Source organism: Mauremys mutica, chromosome 24 (genome assembly GCF_020497125.1).
Source record: "Mauremys mutica isolate MM-2020 ecotype Southern chromosome 24, ASM2049712v1, whole genome shotgun sequence".
Taxonomy (NCBI): Eukaryota; Metazoa; Chordata; order Testudines; family Geoemydidae; genus Mauremys; species Mauremys mutica.
Window position 1 is genome coordinate 3,291,642 of NC_059095.1, and position 12,579 is coordinate 3,304,220.

Here is a 12,579-nt window from a genome sequence, read left to right on the forward strand (position 1 = left end):
GCACGGGGGGAGGAGGCAGCGGGTTAGACAGGAGATTTGGCCATTACCAGGACAGCCCAGGAGAATGACACCCGTAGCCACAAAGCAATGCAGCCTTCCCCACCCTGCCCTGCCACGCCCGACCCCGTCTAGCACAACGCAGCTCCCCAGCCTCCCCACCGCCTGGCCTCTCTGCCTGCGGGCGGGGGCCGCCTTGCCCACTAGAAATGGGACTGAGATGCACCCACGTCATTTGCAGCTCTCAGCCTGCAGCCACAATCCCTCCCTGCCCCCCAACCTGGGCTGGCTGGCGAAGGTGACACCAGAGGCACCAGGCCCCCGCCCCAGCTGCTCTCGGGGGTCACAGGCGGCTGGGGTGGGAGGCTGCGGCAGAGCAGGTCAGCTCACTCTTGCTGGGAACAAAGACACCCCCCCCCACACACACACACCATATTTCCTGGGCGCCGATGAAGACATTTGTTAACCCTGACAGTGGGATCAGAGGTGACGGTGGCAGAAGGGCATGATGCATATTCATGAGAGAAGCGAGGCCGTGACCTCGGGCGGGTGGGGGCCTCCCTGGAGGTGCAGACAGAGGAGGGATGGTCTCCAGGGACAGGATGGAGCCGGGGCCCAGCCATGCAGGCTTAAAGCCACTGCAGTCAGTGGAGTCACCCGCCGTCGAGAGGGAGCCGAATCTGCCCCGATTCAGCGCCTCGGCCCTGGCTCGGCCCAGCACTGACTCCAGTGGGCTGACATGGGGGTGCTGCTGTATGGGGGCTTTCGTTCTCCAGGAGCCAGCTGGAATCTTGTACCTCCGTGTCACCCCGCACTCAGGACCCGCTTGGCGCATGACCCAGCTGACATCTTGCAGGGTCCCGAACCACGAGCGAGGCCCCCAGGTTGCTAGCAACGGAGCTGGGGCTGGCCCTGGAGTAGGGTGACCAGACAGCAAGTGTAAAATATTGGGACAGGGGTAGGGGGTAATAGGAGCCTATATAAGAAAAAGCCCCCAAAATCGGGACTGTCCGTATAAAATCGGGACATCTGGTCACCCTACCCCAGAGCTTGCATGGGCTGTGGACTCCCAGGAGGCCCTTGCTTTGCTGGACCCGTCACTGGACGGTTGCAAGACCAGGCTAGACAGGCGCTGGTCAGGGCCGGGCTGGGGTTCCTCAGTCCTGCCCTGACGTGGGGCTGGACTCGCTAAGCCCTGGAGGGCCGGTCCAGCCCTGCCGGTCTCTGAGTCTGTGCTAAAGGGCTGAGGAGCTGCTGCGTCGTCTGGGGTAATTGACTGTCTGGGCGCTATCGATTCACCTAGCGCCGACCAACTGTCGGCCTTTCCCCAAGGAGGCCAAGTGTCAAAGTGCAGGGGGCGGACAAGGGGCAGCTGAGCACGGTTGTGGGTCTGTGATGTGAAAACGGGGGGGCGGCGAGAGCGGGTGCGCGCCCGCAGCTGGGCAGAGGCACAAGGCCTGGGGTCAGCGGGATTCTATGGGGGGTTGACCCCACTTGAGACGGGGTCCGGCGAGCGGCAGTGCCGGAAATCCGCTGGGTTCCGTGTTCCTCACTGCAGGGTAAAGGCCGTGTGCTCCAAGGTGGTGCAAACAGTGCACGTGGGACCCATTGTGCTCACGCACCCTCTTCTGGGTGGGTGCAGATGGCACGCCACACGGACGGGCATTGCAACTTCAGCTGGAGGGGAGCAAACGGGCGCTGCCACCTTGCCCATATGCTGGGAAACGGGCCCTGCTATTCAGCCGCAGGGAACTGCAGCCTTGCCTGTATTCACACCAGGGCCGGCTCCAGCTTTTTTGCCGACCCAAGCGGCGAAGCGGAAAAAAAAAAAAAAAGTCAAGCTGCGATCGGCGGCACTTCGGCAACAGCTCCACCGCGCCGCTTCATTCTTCGGGGCAATTCGGCGGCGGGTCCGTCCCTCCGAGAGGGATTGAGGGACCCGCCGCCGAATTGCCGCCATCAGACCCGGACGTGCCGCCTCTTTCCATTGGCCGCCCCAAGGACATACTTCTTTTGCTGGCGCCTGGAGCTGGCCCTGATTCAGACAAACCACCACGTGGCCTGGGGGACAGCACAGGTCTCCACTTCCTGGAGTAGCCGCCGAGGTGCTTCAGCTGCTTTGCTGGAGGGACCATCCCTGGCCTTTTCTGGGGAGCCCCGGTGGTATCCCATCACTCATCCACCCCCAGGCTCCCCCCAGTTGTCCTGCAACCACACACAGGTGCAGACTCCAGAATGGTGGAGACTTGGGTCCGTTCCCAGCCATGGCTTCTTCCTGCTGGAAGCAAAAGGCCGGTTTATCAGTGCTGAATTCATGGGGAGTCCAGTCCAGACACCCACGGAGTTCAGCGAGGCACTGGGAGCGGCAGGACGCCGGCTGGGAACTGGGTAGCAGCAATCTGGCAGGAGGAAAGTGCCCGCGTGTTTCTTCCCAGGGCAGGCTAAGACTCAGGGTAGGAACTGGAGCTAAGAAAGGCTCCTCTGGAAAGGGGCTGGAGCCAGCAGGGAAATGCTGCAGTGAAAACAGGAGCACTCAAGCCACATGGATTTCAAGGACAATTTCAGTTTGTAGCTAATTGCTGCAGAACAATTATCCCCTCCCCCGCCAGAGCCCGGGCACCGCCGGATCCTGCTGCGCCCACGGAGCTAATTACCCAATACACAGGACAGCAGCGCAATGGGCACAGAAATAGGTTTGTGGCAATTAGCATGGCCCAGCCCTGTAACGGGACTAGCGGGAAGAAGGCAGCCTAACCTCACCTCCGGGTCTCTCTCAGGAACAGCCCAGTGGAAGGTCAAGACGCTGTGCTGTGTGGTGGCTGGCAATGAAGGGGTTAATGGGAACGGGCAGACGACAGGGGTACCTTTGGCTGCAGGATCACCAGCCTCAAAAGTCATGAGTCGGGCTCCAAAAATCACGAGCTTTTTGAAAACGTTGGCTTGTGTTTATTGGCTTTGAGGTGTTGGAACCGCGCTGGCTGCAGGGCAATCAGGCCGCTCGGCGAAGGGTTTCGGAGGCTTTGAAAGCTCTTCTCATTTCACATCGGAACAAAACACAGGCTGAGTTTTTGTGAAGTGGGGTTTTGGCGAAGGTCCCTTTTCGGTGCACTAGGCCAGGTTTGCAGGTCAGATCTCGCTCTGGAACCGAGCGGGGAGTCCACCAGGGATGCGGGAACCTTTCTGTCGAAAATGTTGTCGACAACCAGTAACGGCTCCTCAAAGCTTTCTGATTCGGAGGAAAACACATTTAGTTGAAAATGTTCCGTCCAGCTGTACTTTTGAGCCCCTAGGGTCACATTCACCAGCTTTTCCCTGAAACTTCAGGGCACGGGGTGCTAGTTGAAATGGAAGTTGGGAGTCTCGCATAAATCACAAGACTCCAGGAGCTGGGGCTTTGCAAAAAGCACCAAATTTCACAAGACTCATGATAAGATCACGAGAGATCACAACACTGTGTTCTGCCAGAAGCTGGGAATGGGCGACGGGATGGATCACTTGACGATTACCTGTTCTGTTCATTCTCTCTGGGGCACCTGGCACTGGCCACTGTCGGAAGACAGGACACTGGGCTAGATGGACCTTTGGTCTGACCCAGTAGGGCCGTTCTTATGTTCTTATGATTAGCCCCATCCCAGTAGCCTGTTGTTTCAAGCACCAGCCATGTTTTCGGTTCCCAACAGCCTCATCCCATGCAAAGAATGTGACATCCATGCAGGTTTTATGAAAGCTGAATGCGTATGGGTTCCTTTGGCTGCTGCCTCGAGGGGTGGATTAGAACATACCTTTCCCTCATGGAAACTGCCACTCCCTGCCAGAAATCTCCACTGAGCCACTTTTTGGCCTCTGTCAACAGAGTTATAAGTAACCAGCAAACTGCCCGGCTGCAGAAGGTCGGGGGAAAAAGCCATTCAGCCTCATACCGCAGGCGAGGGACCCAGAGCCCTACTCACTGCAAACTGATGCTCTGCAGGCCTGGCCCATGTGCACTCAATTCCCCCAGGGCCAAGCACAGGGAGAGTTTTCCTGAGCAAAGCCAGCGGGATTGGAGCCCAGTGGCGGGGAAACACCTGTGCTGACTGCGCCGGGAGCAGGGCAGAGGGCTGCAGCCACTTCCAAGGGAAGCGGGACCGTAGGATGGTGCAGTGGTTAGGATGCTAGCTGGCAACCCAGGTTCAATTCCCTGTCCCTCCACGGACGCCTGGGTTGAGTCACTTACCGTCTCAGTTCCCATCTGTCAAAGGTGGGTGATATAATTCTTATGAGGTGTGTTATGGTAGCACATCGGAGCCCTGCTCACGGACCAGGCCCTCCCTGCGCTAGGTGCTGTACAGAGAACAAAGAGACGGTCCCTGCCCCACAGAGCTTACTACGGGGTGTTGGGGGAATCGTCAGGGACCCGGATGCTACGGTGATGGCCGTCACGTAAGGACCATAGATAGTGTAACAGCACTAAACCAGCCACAGGCCAGGTTTCGTCTGTGCTGAGTGGGTTCCCATTGCCCGTGTCCCTGGAGGAGGGAATTTCCCCGCACGCTGGATGGGGACACGCAAAAACGTGTCAATATGGAGCAGGCCTGCAGCCCCCAGCACACGTGGGCTGATCGCTGGTCTCTGCTGCGGCCGGTGCGTGGGAGCCGCCAATGCCGTCCCCCCGCCGCCCCCTTCTCTTGTCTCTCCCCCTCTGACGGGCCTGGTGTGGAATCCTCCCCCCAGCCGGGCTGACCTGCGGGTTGAAGGTCAGTGCTCTTTGCTCAGGCCCCTTTTCACATTCAAATGGGGCCCTCGGAGCTTTGTGAGCCGGGGTCAAGCTTCAGTGAGAGCGAAAAGAAAGGGCCAGGGCTGCTGCCGCGGCTTTCAAGTCCCCTCTCGGTTCTGGTCTGTTTTCCGGGCGAGCGCGGGAGGGAATAGCTCATGCAGAACCCGCGCTTCACCCGTCCTGCGCCTCCTCCCACCCAAGGCCCTTTGCTGACACGAGCGTGGCAGGCCTCTCCCCCCACCCCCGGGAGAACGAGGCAAGGGCAGTTTGTTATCCTTAGGGGAAGCTCCGTTCCCTGGCCGCTGCAATGCAGCCACCTCTGGGTGGGACTCAGGAGCAGTTTAACCAACAGGATGGAGCAGCACCGTGCTGGGTGCTGGTTCAGGCCCCCAGTGAATTGCCAGCAGCAGCTGGTTCCTGTGGACCCCGAATCCCCTCCGCCCCTACCCTGGGGCGGCTGAGGGGCAGTGGGGGTTAGGGCTAGCAGGCTGGCTGCCCCGGCTCCTACAGGCCTTGCAGTCACAGGAACAGCCCCGGTCACAGCCCCTCCTGGCCATGGAGTGCTCCTGGCTCTGGGCCCTCTGCACTGGGGGGCATCCCTGGGGTGCTGTGCAGCCGGCCCTGGGCCTCACTCTGGCCCCAAGTGTTCTCCCATCCAGGTACTGACCCAGGTCCCCTTGTGGCTGGGCCCGGTGAACCGTGACAGGAGCTGTTGGAACTGCCGGACAGGAGGAGAGCCGAGGCCCCGCGAGTCCTGTCTTGGCCTGCTCCTTGGCAGCTTCAGGAAAGTCACCGTGGGCAGGAATGGGGTGACGGCCGGGGCCACGCAGGGCTGAGGAGCACTGGGCAAGCCCCCCTGGGACCGAGGCCCAGGACCTGGCTGCCTGTGAAAAAATCACAGTGTGCAGAGCTTAGCAAAGAGCTAGAGCTCTCCTCCCCCCCACCTGCCCCTCTCCCAGCACCTGAAACAACAACCCCACCGCTGCCACATCCGGATCCAGGGCAGAGAACCCCCGGGGTACCCAGCACCCCTCCCTGTGTGGCAGAGGCTCCAAGGGTGAGAAATCCAGCAGAGCCCAGGCTGGCTGAACGCCCCAGAGCCGGCTGCTGACGCAGGGGGGAGGGTGCTGGGCCGGCTGCAGATAAGCAAAAGGGGGATTTGAGCCGCTTTCTTTCCCCATCTGGGCTCCTTGCGTCATCCTGGCAGGTTGCTTTGTTCCAAGATTAACCCCGGAGCCTTGCCAGCGGAGCCGCAGGTGTGCAGCACCTGGGCAGGTGAGGACGTGACCGTGGGGGGCAGGGAGCGGTGAGAGCTTAGCATCCATAGCACGTTCCCCCCACGGTGCCCCTGGGCACCCATCTATACAATGAAAACCACGCTGGTAGATCACCCCTCCCCCATGCTGGATATCTGTCTGTCTCTCCTTGTCCGTCCGTCCATCTGGTCTAGGGGGCTGGTTGTTATGATGCTCAGGCTTCTCTGGCAGCATAAACGGGTGGGAACAGCCCCCTGAGAATTCCCCCGGCACCGGGGGCCTCCACACTGGGTGCGGAGCTGGTGTGTCCCCCCCAACACTGGGGGGATGGGGTGAGGGGAGCCCACTGTGCTATGGTGGTTTTCTGGTTCCCAGCACCCATAGTGGGCCATGGTGAGCACTGCGTAAGTTAGAGCAGCCTTGGGGCTGCTCCAGTTTATACCAGAGGCGAGCAGGGCCCTGCACAGCCCCAGAATACAGGAAATGCAAAGCCCCGTGCACAAGAGCAGGAGAGCTGAGACTCAGATCCTTGGTCTCTATGGGGCCCAATCCGATGTACCAACTGGGCCAGAGGGCTCTTTGCTTCCGGGGTGCTGGGGGCTCGCTCTCCCTTGGCAGGGCATTAGTGGTTCACATCCAACCCAGGCTGGCTGTGAGGAGAAGCCACTGAATGGCCTGGCCTCTGCCGAACAAGATGGTGGGTCCCAGTCAGTGCTAGGTGTGGGCCCTGTGCTGGAGTCCTGGGACTTTGTGTCTGGGAGGGAGGCAGGATTCTGGCTGAGGCATGCGCTGCTCCAGTGGGTGGTTTCACTTTGATTTTCAGCTTCCAACAGGCCTGAAAGCTCCAGGCAGAACTCAGCCTGACCTCTGCTGGCGTTTCAGCTCGACACCACAGAATCCTGCACCTGTTCCACCCCCGAGGTTCCCCTGGCTCCCCGGAGTGCCTGTACGGTGAGTTACTTCCCCGGAGAACCTGGCAACCAAAACCTGAAACCAAGTGAGTTCGGCCAGCTTGGGGCGGTGCAGGGGGGCGGGGGGGAGTGCGCACCAGCTCAGGGACCCTGGAGGGGTGTGTGTGTGTTAGTGATTTGTGAGCAGCTCCGGTGTCCATGTCACTAAAACACCACATCAAGCTTAGCTGGGTTGTTACTGGGGGCCTTGAGTGTGGCTTTGTGGTTCAAGTGCAGGGTGGGAGTGAAGCTGTCTAGGATCAGGCGGCTGCTGTCCTTAGGTGAGTGTTTTCATGCCTCAGTTTCTCCATCTGTGCAGAGGGGGACTGGGAAGCTGAAGTTAGTGATGTCTGCAAAGCGCTTGGATATCTTCAGCTAGAAAGGCATGGTACCACTGCCCTGCACCCCGGCACAGGGGCTCTCCACTCCAGAGGGGACCCACATGGACATTGCTGGGGTGGGATAAGGGGGGTTAACCCCCCCTGCTTTGTGTCCCCCACCCCGAGCGCCCCTCTGGGCAGTCACTCCTTGTGCACATGGAGCATTTCAGCCTCATCACGTTCTCTGTTCCTCCTGGGCTGTGTGATAATGAGAGCAGGGTGTTTGCAACCTTAGCCTGCCGCCTGGAGCAGGGCTCGATTCCTTCTGCCCATGGCCACCTTCCCGAATCAAAAGAGGAACGGAACTGCTCTGTGGCCTGGTTCAGATCTCGGCTGTGGGCGGCTAGCGCTGGCTGAGTCAGGCGGTGCACGTAGGTCTTTCACAAACGGCCCCCCATCAGCTCTGCCAATGCCACTCAGCCCTGAGATGCAGCCCCCCTGCTCTTCCAGGCCTGGGCTCCACACTCAGCTGTGCGGCTGCAGCTCACTGCTGGCCTGCAGCCCCCTCTCCTATCCCAGTCCTGTGCCCCCCCAACCCGCTCTGCTGATGCCCCTCAATCCAGACTCTCAGTCCTGCCTGCTATTCCAACCCTAACTCCCCCAGCAGATCTGCTGACGACCCACACTCCTGATCCACAGTCCCCCCTGTTATTCCACTCCTGGGCCTCCCATCATAGACTCATCGACTTTAAGGTCAGAAGGGACCATTATGATCATCTAGTCTGACCTCCTGCACAACGCAGGCCACAGAATCTCACCCACCCACTCCTGTAACAAACCCCTAACCTATGTCTGAGTTACTGAAGTCCTCAAATCGTGGTTTGAAGACCTCAAGCCGCAGAGAATCCTCCAGCAAGTGACCCGTGCCCCACAGCTCTGCCGATACCCCTCGTCCGCACCACCTCCAGGGCTGCAGTCTCTCCCGGGGGTGTCCACTCGCAAGCAAACAGGGGCAGACACGTTCGGCCAGGTGGGGCTTTTTCCTGTTCGAGATGTTTCCGTGGTCTACGTGGAGCCCCACCAATGCCCGTCACACCCACAATCCCGCTCTCCGCAGCCTTTCCCCCTGCAGGCCCCCATGGCCGCCACTTAGCCTCTGTAGCAGCAAAGTTTTAATGCCACTAAAGAGCCTTCACCCCTTCTGTGCTGCAGGATGTGCGAGGGAAGGGAGATATCCGAGAGCCGGCAACGGGGTCTAATGGAGGATGGGGCATGGGCTGAGGGATCATTCAGGACACCTGGGTTCTATTACTGTCTCTGCTGTGTGACCAAGGGCAAGTCACGTCCCCTCGCCGTGCCTCAGTTTCTCCTCACACTCTTTATCCGTCCTGTCTCATTGGACTGTAAGAGACTTAAGCAAGGGCTGTCGGTGCCTAAGTGTCTGGGCAGCGCCCTGCACAGCGGGGCTCTGATCTCATTGGTGTTACCGTAATAAGTAAGAAGAAGTACTAGCCACAGGCTGTGCGAGACAGGATGTGGGAATCAGACCTCACAGGGGAGAGGCAGTCACTGGGTTCTTGCACCAGCCAAGGGAGCATGGGGCAGGACGAGGGAATCCGAGCCGCGTCTCTTGGCACTAGCCACAGGGCTAGCAGGCCGGCTCAACCCAGGACTTTCCTGTCACTGTACAATGCTCTGAGCAGGGTCAGACGAGATGTCTGGGTCTGGTGGCTGTGGGTGGAGAGGGAGGGGGACTGTGTGAGACACAGGGTCTGTGTAGGGTGACCTGATGTTAAGGGGAAAATATCAGGACCACCGCAGGGGGGGTGTTTTTTTGTTTTTTTTTACACTCACCCGTCCGGGAGTTCGGTGGCAATTCGGCGGAGAGCCCTTCAGTCGCGGATGGTCTTCGGCGGCGGGTAATAAACCTTGCCGCCAAAGACAGAAGCACCTGCCGCTGAAATACCGCCAAAGACCGTCTGCGACTGAAGGGCTCTCTGCCGAATTGCTGCTGAAGACCAGGAAACAAAATATTGGGACAAATGGCGTCCTGACTGTACTCTGGTCGGGACGCGGGACAAACTCCTCAAAATCGGGACAGTCTGTGTGTCTCTACCTGTGTGTGTGTGAGAGAGATGGTGTGTTTGCTCTGAGAATGTGTGTCTGTGTGTGAGACAGTGGCTGTAAGGGTGTGTGAATGGGAGAGAGAGACTGATCTGTGCTGTGTGATTGTGTCTGTGCTGTGTGCACACTCTGTGAGTTTGTGTGAGACAGTGTCTGTGTGAGTCTGCATGTCTGTGTGAGGCCATGTGTCTGTGCGTGTGTGTATAAATGCTGTGTGTGAGTGTATGTATACTGTGTGTGTATGCTCTGTGTGTGTGTGTGTATATATATATTGTCCTTGTGAGTGTATGTGTTGTGAGTATGTGCATATGCTCTCTGTGTGTGAATACATGCTGTGAGTGTGTGTATATATACTGTGTGTATATATTGTGTGTGAATGTATATATGCTGTGTGTGTGTATATATATATATATATATTCTGTGTGTGTGAGTGTATGTATACTCTGTGTGAGTGTATATATGCTGTGAGTGTGTGTGCATGCTGTTTTTGTGTGCGTGTGTATGCTGTGTGTGTGTGTGTGCATGCTCTGTGTGTGAGAGTAAATATGTTGTGTGTATATGCATTGTGTGTGTATATGCTGTGTGTGTGTGTATGCTGTGTGTGGATGTGTGTGTGTATGCTGTGTGTGTGTGTGTGTGAATGTGTGTGGGCTGTATGTGTGTGTGAGTGTGTATGCTCTGTGTGTGTGTGTGTATGCTGTGTGTGTGAGTGTGTGTGTATGCTGTGTGTGAGAGTGTGTGTGTATGCTGTGTGTGAGTGTGTGTGTGTGTGAGTATGCTCTGTGTGTGTGGGGGCTGTATGTGTGTGTGAGTGTGTATGCTCTGTGTGTGTGTGTGCTGTGTGTGAGTGAGTGTGTGTATGCTGTGTGTGTGTGTGAGTGTGTGTGGGCTGTATGTGTGTGTGAGTGTGTATGCTCTGTGTGTGCTGTGTGTGTGTGTCTATGCTCTGTGTGTGCTGTGTGTGAGAGTGTGCTGTGTGAGTGTGTGTGTCTATGCTCTGTGTGTGTGCGTGCGAGTGTGTGTGTGTGTGCGCGCGTGCTCTGATGGGTTGGGCAGCCACGCAGCCCAAGGTGGAGCCCCGTTGTGCCGAGCAGAGGAGAGGTCACCGGCCCTGCCCGCTGCCGGGGAAGCCGATTCCTGTTGGCTCTGGTCCTGGCAGCCCAGGCTGGGCCCGCTGTTCTCACAGGCCGCCCTGGCAGATGTCTCATGGCCACGGGGCCGCGCTCCCTTTGTTGGGGCTCCTCCCCCCTCCGGTGTCTGGGGCGGCCCCGCGGCCCCGACAAGGTCAAATGTTAACCGTCCCCAGCCTGACAGGAACAGGGGGCAAAGGTCACCGCTGCAATGGGAGGGGGCGGGCGCGGCGCAGCGGGTTAATGGTTAGGCCGGGAGGCCCTAGCCAGGGAGCGCCCATCCCAGGGCGGGAGGCGCCTTCCCTCCCCCTCGAGGCTGAATTCTCTCCCGACGCACACACAGAGACACAGGGCCATGCACACACAGAGCCATATGCACACCCACACCCACAGAGCCATGTGCACACACACACGCGCAGAGGTGTAAACACAAACACACACATGCACCCACCCACACAGACCCAGACCCCAGCATGGGCATACACACCCACTCACACACGCGTGACACACCTCCTCCTCCACGTGCATGTACGTACCCACCCACCCACGCACACGCAATTGGCTGGCAGCTCCTTGGCTCCTGGAGAATCAGGCCCCAGGAGAATCAGGCCCTGGAGAATCAGGCCTCAGACCACCCGGGCAGTTCCTTTTCAGTACCAATGGCCTGATATTCAGCAGCACCTGCAGCTTCCTGTTGACGTTAGAGAAGGTTGTGCTAGCTCAGGAAATATGAAGGATCTGCTCCCCCCCGCCGCCCCCCGCCCTGCCATCATCTCTGAATGATCAGAAATCAGGGGGTAAGTCCTGCAAAAATCAGGAGCTTGGCTTAAGAATCATGAGATCTTAAATAATCATAGAACTGGAAGGGACCTCGAAAGATCATCTAGTCCAGTCCCCTTCACTCGAGGCAGGACTAAGTATTATCTAGACCATTCCTGACTCATGTTTGTCCAACCTGCTTTTAAAAATCTCCAGTGATGGAGATTCCACAACCTTCCTAGGCAAATTATTCCCATGCTTAACCACCCTGACAGTTAGGAAGTTTTCCTTAATGTCCAACCTAAACCTCCCTTGCTGCAATAATAATCTATGCTGGGTTCTTTCTCTTCACCTTCTAGTTTCTGAGCCTCTATGCCGGGGTGGGCAACCTTTCGGAAGTGCTGTGCTGAGTCTTCATTTATTCACTCTAATTTAAGGTTTCGTGTGCCAGTCATACATTTTAACGTTTTTAGAAGGTCTCTTTCTATAAGTCTATAATATCTAACTAAACGATTGTTGTATATAAAGTAAACAAGGTTTTAAAAATATTTAAGACACTTCATTTAAAATTAAATTAAAATGCAGAGTCCCCCAGACCGGTGGCCAGGACCCGGGCAATGTGAGTGCCACTGAAAATCAGCATGCGTGCTGCCTTTGGCACATGTGCCATAGGTTGCCTACCCCTGCTCTAGGTCATGAGCAGATCATGTTTTCCAAGCTTTTCGCCACGTCCAGGAGGCCCAGAAACTTACTTTAAGAAATATTAAATTAAAAAAAAAAAGGCCAAGATTCTCATGTAATAACGTGAGTCCAGGAGCTCGGGCTTTAGGAAACCTCCACAGTTCATGACACTGATGATCAAATTGTGAAAATCAGCAGCACAGATCCCCTACCACTTGTGCCCCTGAGCCATGCCAGTTCTGCTATGGTTAAAAGGCCGAACCTCAGGATATGACAAGTGAGCTGAGTTCTTTCTGCCTGTGACATGGGTGGGAAAGTCTGCAATCAGAGCATGGCTCACTGAGGGTCCCATTATGCTAGATACTGTACAAACAGAGAGAGAGAGAGAGACGGAGCCTGCAAAGAATAGTTCACTGTCTGTATACACCAGACAGGGAAAAGGAGGGAGAAAGAAAAGATTATTGTCCCCAATGTTGATGGTCAGCAGCTGTGACTCTTAGACGCAGGGGGAGCAGGTCTGTGGAGAGGGAAGAAGGTGGTGCCATTGCTTTTCAGACCGTTCACTGGATTTTAAAAGCAAAAATACCCAGCCAGCCACAGCTGCTA